General features: G+C 37.3%; 1 pseudogene; it reads left to right on the top strand.

Annotated features, from left to right (window-relative positions):
- The first annotated feature begins 8,095 nt into the window (after positions 1-8,095).
- LOC115517060 lies at positions 8,096-9,087 on the top strand (annotated as a pseudogene).
- The last annotated feature ends 695 nt before the right edge of the window (positions 9,088-9,782 follow it).

A 9,782-nucleotide genomic window follows, 5' to 3' on the forward strand; every position in this document is an offset into this window, starting at 1 on the left:
TTCATTTATTTTGAGAGAGATTTTTTTAATAGGGGACCCTCTCTCTATTTCGCAATTTAATAATATGGAAAGAGATTCTCAAGCTGCTTTCAATATGCTGATAGGATGGTCCTTAGAAACTTGAAAAAAGTTATGGCCCACATTACATGTATGTCAGAATTGCTGTGACAGGCATTGGAGGAAGAAATCAACAGACTCAGAGAAGTAGCCATGCTCAAACAGACCTATCACATAATCAAAAATCCACCAGTTGACTATGTTCCTAGAGACAGCCAGAAAACACTCCCCTGCCAAGGCAATAAAGAATGCTCAGATGAGGGGTCACCAACATCAGTGAAAAGTTCAGTGTGGTGGTTCTCTGCAGACCAGTACTGATAGTCAAAGACACTATTGTAGAACTGGGCTCCTTACTGGCAATAGGAACAACAAGAACCCAAACTAGGAAAAGCCAAAAGGTAGCATTTAACCCTCATAGATGAGATAGACATAATTATTCAAAATGGAGAACAAATTGGAATGGCAGCCAGGAGATCCTGACCCAAAGGGGTCTACGGATATGGTTCACATACACTTCTTGCATATTTCTGGAGGCAAGCAGTTGGATAACAAACAAAAGTATTGCATACATAATCAAAACAAATCAAGAAAGGATGAGCTGAAGGCTGAGGTCTGGCCTTCATGAAAACTCACAATCCCTTGACCCATTTCTAGACCTGCTCTCTGACCCTGAACCCCTGTACTGAAAGAGAGCCTGTTCCCCTTGAGGAAGGCCCTGTAACATTATAGCCAACATACACAGTAGTGATTCCCCCAGACTTTCCATCAAAGAGCCATCCAGCTCTTTCACATTATTTGAATAACCCCACATCAATTAAAGAAATTAAATTTATTTTTTAAATCCTTTCATTTACCAGTGGCTTTCATGGTGAATTCTACCAAACATTTAAAGAAGAAATGATACCAATCTTACATAAATTTTTCCAGAAAATTGAAGAGGAGATAATATTTCCCAAATATCAAAATCAAAAACTAATACCTGGTGGCTAAAAATACCATTAAGGCCCCTCTATTAGAGTAGGGGTGTATGGAAGTTGGTCAATAAATGGATTCCTGAGCTAAGGTCATCCTACAGTGAGTGCACTGAGTCCACAGACATACCCAGTACTATTTTGCAAGTTCCCAAATGTATACTTAGAATGGCCATACCACACACTGACACTTCCCTAATATAGGTACCTTTGTCTATGAATAAAACCACTATACTATTGAAAGTAGAGGAAACCCTTGAAATTGAAACTCCCAATCTCAGCTGTGAAACAGTGAAACAAAAATATATTACATACTAGGTATAATAGTACACATTAGCATCACCCTCAAAGGAGGAAGCAATGCAGAAGTGACAGTCCCATCATATTCCCATTTAATTCATCAGTCTGTCCTCTGCAAACACCACTCTGGATCATAGTACCTGATAATTGACTAATGCCATATTAAACTAAGTAGAAGCCTGTTCAAATTTCCTATTTCTTCCTGTTTCAGTTTTGGTAGTTTATATGTTTCTAGGAATTTGTCCATTTCTTCCAGATTGCCCATTTTATTGGCGTATAATTGATCATAATATTCTCTTATTATTGTTTTTATTTATGCTGTGTTGGTTGTGATCTCTCCTCTTTCATTCTTGATTTTACTTATTTGGGTCCTTTCCTTTTTCTTTTTGATCAAACTGGCTAGGGGTTTATCAATTTTGTTAATTCTTTCAAAGAACCAGCTTCTGGTTTCATTGATCTGTTCTATTGCTTTGTTTTGTTTTGCTTTGTTTTTTTGGTTTCGATAGCATTGATTTCTCTTCTAATCTTTATTATTTCCTGTCTTCTGCTGGTTTGGGGTTTTATTTGCTGTCCATTTTCTAGATCTTTAAGGTGTAAGATTAGGTTGTGTATCTGAGACCTTTCTTCCTTCTTTAGGAAGGCCTGGATTGCTATATACTTTCCTCTTATGACTGCCTTTGCTGCGTCCCAGAGGTTTGGGGCTGTTGTGTTGTCATTTTCACTGGCTTCCATGTACTTTTTAGTTTCCTCTTTAACTTCTTGGTTAGCCCTTCATTCTTTAGTAGGATGTTCTTTAGTCTCCAAGTATTTGTTATCTTTCCAAATTTTTTCTTGTGGTTGATTTCGAGTTTCACAGTATTGTGGTCTAAAAATATGCACAGTATGATCTTGATCTTTTTGTACTTGTTGAGGGCTGATTTGTGTCCCAGTATGTGATCTATTCTGGAGAACATTCCATGTGCACTGGAGAAGAATGTATATTCTGCTGCCTTAGCATGAAATGTTCTGAATATATCTTTTAAGTCCATCTGGTCCAATGTGTCATTCAAAACCATTGTTTCTTTGTTGATTTTCTGTTTAGATGATCTGTCAATTGCTATAAGTACGGTGCTGAAGTCCCCGACTATCATGATATTATTATCAATGAGTTTCTTTATGTTTGTGATTAATTGATTTATATATTTGGGACCCATAACCAGTAAAGAAGTCAAATTAGTAATAAAAAATCTCCCAAAACACAAGAGTCCAGGACCATATGGCTTTCCAGGGGAATTCTACCAAACATTTAAGGAAGAGTTAACAGCTATTCTCTTGAAGCTGTTCCAAAAAACAGAAATGGAAGGAAAACTTCCAAACTCTTTCTATGAAGCCAGCATTACCTTGATGCCAAAACCAGACAGAGACCCCATTGAAAAGGAGAACTATAGACCAATTTCCCTGATGAACATGGATGCAAAAATCCTCAACAAGATATTAGGCAACTGGATACAACAATACATTAAAAAAATTATTCACCATGACCAAGCAGAATTTATACCTGGGATGCAGGGCTGGTTCAATATCCGCAAAACAATCAATGTGATTCATTACATCAATAAAAGAAAGGACAAGAACCATATGATCCTCTCAATAGATGCAAGAAAGCATTTGACAAAATACTGCATCCTTTCTTGGTAAAAACCCTCAAGAAAGTAGGGATAGAAGGATCATACCTCAAAATCATAAAAGCCATATATGAAAGACCCAATGCTAGTATCACCCTAATGGGGAAAAACATATCTTTTCCCCTAAGGGCAGGAAAAAGACAGGAATGGCCACTCTCACCACTGCTATTCAACATGGTATTGGACGTTTTAGCCTCAGCAATCAGACAACACAAAGAAATAAAAGGCATCCAAATCGGCCAAGGGGAAGTCAAACTTTCACTCTTCACAAATGACATGATACTCTATCTGGAAAACCCAAAAGATTCCACCAAAAAACTGCTAGAACTGATTCATGAATTCAGCAAAGTTGCAGAATATAAAATCAATGCACAGGAATCGATTGCATTCCTATATGCCAACAATGAAGCAACAGAAAGAGAAATCAAGGAATCGATCCCATTTACAGTTCCACAAGAAAACCATAAAGTACCTAGGAATAAATCTAACCAAAGAGGTGAAAAATCTATACACTGAAAACTATAGAAAGCTTATGAAATAAATTGAAGACAAAAAAATGGAAAAAGATTCCATGCTCCTGGATAGGAAGAACAAATATTGTTAAAATGTCGATACTACCCAAAGCAATCTACATATTCAGTGCAATCCCTATCAAAATAACACCAGCATTCTTCACAGAGATAGAACAAACAATCCTAAAATTTGTATGGAACCAGAAATCACCCCAAATAGCCAAAGCAATCTTGAAAAAGAAAACGAAAGCCGGGACTTCAAGCTGTGTTACAAAGCTGTAATTATCAAGACAGTATGGTACTGGCACAAGAACAGACACATACATCAATGGAACAGAATAGAGAACCCAGAAATGGACTCACAAACATATGGCCAACTAATCGGTGACAAAGCAGGAAAGAATAACCAATGGAATAAAGACAGTCTCTTCAGCAAGTGGTGCTAGGAAAACTGGACAGCGACATGCAGAAGAATGAACCTGGACCACTTTCTTACACCATACACAAAAATAAACTAAAAATGGATGAAAGACCTCAATGTAAGACAGGAAGCCATCAAAATCCTCAAGGAGAAAGCAGGTAAAAACCTCTCTGATCTTGGACACAGCAACTTGTTATTCAACATGTCTCCAGAGGAAAGGTAAACAAAAGCAAAAATGAACTATTGGGACCTCATCAAAATAAAAAGCTTCTGCAAAGAAAAGGAAACAATGGATGGAATGGAAGAAGATATTTGCAAACGACATGTCAGATAAAGGGTTAGTATCCAAAATCTACAAAGAACTTATCAAACTCAACACCCAAAAAACAAATAATCCAGTGAAGAAATGGGCAAAAGACATGAATAGACACTTCTCCAAAGAAGACATCCAGATGGCCAACAGATAAATGAAATGATGCTCAGTGTCACTCATCATCAGGGAAATACAAATCAAAACCGCAATGAGGTATCACCTCACACCTGTCAGAATGGCTAACATTAACAACTCAGGCAACAACAGATGTCAGTGCATTTGTGGAGAAAAGGATCTCTTTTGCACTGCTGGTGGTAATGTAAACTGATGCAGCCACTCTGGAAAACAGTACAGAGTTTCCTCAAAAAATTAAAAATAGAACTACCCTATGACCCAGCAATTGCACTACTAGGTATTTATCCAAGGGATACACATACTCTGTTTCCAAGCAACACATATATCCCAATGTTTATAGCAACACTATCAACAATAGCCAAAGTATGGAAAGAGCCCAAATGTCCACTGATGGATGAATGGATACAGAAGGTGTGGTGTGTGTATATATATATATATATATATATATATATATATATATACACACACACATACATACACACACACATACACAATGGAGTATTACTCAGCAATCAAAAAGAATGAAATCGTGCCATTTGCAACTACGTGGATGGAACTAGAGGCTAATATGCTAAGTGAAATTAGTCAGAGAAAGACAAATATCATATGACTTCACTCCTATGAGGACTTTAAGATACAAAACAGATGAACATAAAGGAGGGGAAGCAAAAATAATATAAAAACAGGGATGGGGACAAAACAAGAGACTCATAAATATGGAGAACAAACAGAGGTTACTGGAGGGGTTGTGGGAGGGGGGGTGGGCTAAATGGGTAAGGGGCATTAAGGAATCTATTCCTGAAATCATTGTTGCACTAGATGCTAACTAACTTGAATGTAATTTTTTTAAAAAAGTAGAAGCCTCAACTGCAGTTAATATAACAGATGTTACGTCATTACTAGAGTAGATTTTTTAAAATGTTTATTTATTTATTTTGAGAAAGAGAGAGAGTGAGAGAGAGAATGAAATGGGGAGAGGGACAGAAGGAGAAAGAGATAGAGAGAGAGAGAAAGAGAGAGAGAAAGAGAGAGAGAGAGAGAGAGAGAGAGAGAGAGAGAGAGAGAATCCCAAGCAGGCTTGACACTCAGCACACAGCCCGACACGGGGTTCGATCACACATCGCAAGATCACAACCTATAATATTAAGAGTAGGAAGCTCAACGGACTGAGCCACCTAGGTGCCCATAGACTAGATTTTTAACATAGTCTCTGGTATGTCCCAATTGAGCTGGAAGATACACTCTTTAATATTCCCATCAGGTAGGAGAATCAAACACAATACATAAGAATATGTACACTGGATTAACAAAACACTATGCATTCAGCTTCATTCCTGGGCTGTTTACTCTCCTGCTTTGGGTCACAATATTCTCTTCCTTATCCTGAGCAAGAAAAGATTAAAGAAAAAAAGGAACTATGGATTACCTTATCTTTTTCTTCCTTTCTATGTCATTATATTATTATTACAGTGGTTGGCTAACACAAGAAAGTACCATGAGAGAGAAAGGATATGATAGGGTTCTTCAGTTGTTCATGTTTCTGAGGAAATTTTTATCATCTTTCTGCACTGGAAGTTCTGGTATAAACAGAAAGCATAGCCCCTTGGAGCTGTCAGCACTTGTCCAACTACTGATGTATCACGCTTACCTTGTACCCACATTGAGTCTCACTGAACTCCCATGAGTCCCGTGTCCACCCGATCTCCATGCTCATAGAATATCACAAATACTATACACAGTGGACATGCATACTGTATGTATTTCCTCTGTTCACACACATATTCCATCGTTCAATCAGACTTCAGTTACAAAACATGACTGCAAAGATAAAATTTTCAAGAATTCCAAGATGGCAGAACATTAAATCAAATTAAGACCCTTCTGAGCATTGGAGCTTCATGCAACTGCAACATGCAACACGTCACATTCCCTAAAGCCAGCCCTGCCAGAATGATGCTTGGTGGAAATTTTAATGAATAAATGCATTAATGAATCTTACTAAAAAAGAAAAAGAAATTCAGATAGATAGGTTGATGAGATTTTTCAATCTATCAAGTTATCAAACACATTTTTTCAATGATAACACCTGCAGGGGTGAAGGTACATAAAAGTGGGAACTATTACACCACACTGGTGGATCACTTCTATGTTTCTGCTGTAAAGATTCTTAGCAGGGTTCACATTCTTTAACACTGCAATTCTACTTATGGAAATCCAATCTAAGGAAATATTTCAAAGTTTCAAACTTGAAATGTATATTTAATCACGTTTATTGTATCATTATTCTTAAGAAGGATAAATTGGAAACAACCTTAATGCCTAAGAATGGGAGACTAAATAGAAAAAGTTTAATACGTTTATATAAAAAATAATAGGTCATCATACAAAGCACCTGTATTAAAAATATTTGTTGCTCCGTAAATACTTCATAATATTTAATGAAAGGATAGAAAATTATATACACATTATAATTCTGTTTTAATAAATATATGTAATAAAATATAAATATATAATATATAATAAAATAAATGTAAATATATAGTAGTTATTTATGATAATATTAATATGTGTTTATTAAAACAGAATTATATATTATTTATATAATATATATTATATATCACATATATGTTTTTAAAATTAGGACAGAACACTAATAGTGCTGACTCTAGCAGTGGGATTACAAGTGATTTAGCTTCTTTATATGTTTCCTACTTCTTCTTTGTACCATCCTTAGCTTCTTTTGAAATTAAACACACACACACACACACACACACACACACACACACACGTTAAATATCAGAGAATTTTAGATTCAACGCATTTTAGAACTTTATTAACAGCATAAAATGCGTGTACCTGTCTCTGGTACATTTTTCATAATTTGTGTTTCTCTCTATCCTTTCAATTTCTCTGTGAAATCAATTGCCCTTAGCTCATGCTATTAAGCCTAAAAGAGGGAGATAAAATAGTGTGAAGGTAATAATACTTATATTGGCAAAAAAAAAAAAAAAAAGCCAGACACTCAAACAGCCTGTATCTTTACTATTTTTACTTATGTACAGAACCAAAATTTCAACTGATCCTTGAGGCTTTAGCACAACACTTCTTATCCTGTCTCTCTAGGAGATGAACTCTGGCACGACTGATACAGCCAGGTACTCGAAACACTGTAGAAACAGCCTCAAGGATGCTATTGCTGCTGTTGTACGTAATTATTTCTTCCGTAATTGCCATTATACTTTCATAGAATTAAAAAAAAATTTTAACGTTTATTTATTTTTGGGAAACAGAGAGATACAGCATGAGTGGGGGAGGGGCAGAGAGAGAGGGAGACACAGAATCTGAAGCAGGTGCCAGGTTCTGGCACAGAGCCAGAGGCGGGGCTATTAGCACAGAGCCAGAGGTGGGGCTCGAACTCACAGACCGTGACATCATGACATGAGCCAAAGTCAGATACTCAACTGACTGAGCCACCCAGGCACGCCTATGTTTTCATAGAATTTTATACAGTATTTATTCTTTTACATTTTCTAGTTTTGCTTATGTTTCATGGTTAGGAAAAGAAATAAATTATATCAGTACCATAAAGTGATCAATAGTTGAATATTCATGACAAAGATACCCACACGTACATTCTTATTCATATAAGTCCAAAGGGTTGCTTTCTGTCCATGGACACCATGGAGCAAGCATCATTAAAAGTCTCCCCTTCCACTTCTGTCATGTCTAAGTCAGAGTCTCCTAAGTCTTTTCTCCTAAGAAAAGCTGTAGAAGCTCTTCATCAGAGGTTTGAGCTTTGAAACAACTAATGAAAGTATGAGAAGCAATTCTGAGCAATGGGGAACGCTTATGGACTGTGTGGTAATGACAGATCCAAACACCAAGTGCTTCGGAGGCTTTGGGTTTGCCACGTATGCTACTATGGAAGAGGTGGATGCAGCCGTGAATGCAAGGCCACACAAGGTGGGTGGAAGAGTTGTAGAACCAAAGAGGGCTGTCTCAAGAGAAGATTCTCAAAGACCGAGTGCCTTCTTAACTGTCAAAAAGACTTTTGTTGGTGGCATTAAGGAAGACACTGAAGAATATCATCTAAGAGATTATTTTGAACAGTTTGGGAAAACTGAAGTGACTGAAATCATGGCTGACTGAGGCAGTGGCAAGAAGAGGGGCTTTGCTTTTGTAGCTTACGATGGCCATGTCTCTGTAGATAAGACTGTCATTCAAAAATATCCTACTGTGAATGGCCACAACTGTGAAGTAAGGAAAGCCTTATCTAAGCAAGAGATGGCTGGTGCTTCCTTCCAGCCAAAGAGGTTGAGGTGGTTCTGGAAACTTTGGTGGGGGTCATAGAGGTGGTTTTGGTGGGCATGACAACTTTGGTCATGGAGGAAACTTCAGTAGGAGAGGTGGCTTTGGTGGCAGTAAAGGTGGTGGTGAATATGGTGGCAGTGGAGATGGCTATAATGGATTTGGTAATGATGGACGCAGTTTTGGAGGTGGTAGAAACTATAATGATTTTGGCAATTACAACAATCAATCCTCAAATTTTGGACCCATGAAAGGAGGACATTTTGGAGGTAGAAGCTCTGGCCTCTATGGTGGCGGTGGCCAATATTTTGCCAAACCATGAAACCAACATGGCTATGGTGGTTCCAGCAGCAGTACCTATGGCGGTGGCAGAAGGTTTGAATTACTGCCAGGAAACAAATCTTAGCAGGAGAGGAGAGCCAGAGAGATGACAGGGAAGCTATAGGTTGCAACAGATTTGTGAACTCAGCCAAGCACAGTGGTGGCAGGGCCTAGCTGCTACAAAAAAAAGGGGATGTTTTAGATATTACTTGTGTGTATGGGCAAAAAACTCAAGGACTGTATTTGTGACTAATTGCATAACAAGTTATTTTAGTTTCTGTTCTGTGGAAAGTGTAAAGCATTCCAACAAAGGGTTTTAATGTAGATTTTTTTTTGCACACATGCTGTTGGTTGCTAAATGTATAAATGTGTCTTAAAAAAAAAAAAGAAGTCCAAATGGTCATTTCTACTTTCTATTTAATTAATAGGAAAAGCAATGAATCTAAGCTCTTAACTTATTCAAGCCACTGTGAGCAATTGCCTACCGAAAAACAGTTTGTAAATTATTTTGTAATGAGCTTTAAGTTGTGTTTGAACTTTTTAGTGAACAGAGAATACATCATCTCCTTTTCCCTAAACAGATAAACATTTCAAGTGACTCAAACTGAAAATGTTTAGGTCATGATGACCTACCTTTTCCTGGACTGATTCAATTAATAGAAAGTTTATATCCTCACAGAAGAGCATCTTCCTGTGTTGCCTCTCCACACATCAAGCTTAGGAGGTTGACATCAACCTAAGATTCTCAAGGTTGAATATAATCCCAAAGGTCATTGAGTC

Source organism: Lynx canadensis, chromosome B3 (assembly GCF_007474595.2).
Source record: "Lynx canadensis isolate LIC74 chromosome B3, mLynCan4.pri.v2, whole genome shotgun sequence".
NCBI classification, from domain to species: Eukaryota; Metazoa; Chordata; class Mammalia; order Carnivora; family Felidae; genus Lynx; species Lynx canadensis.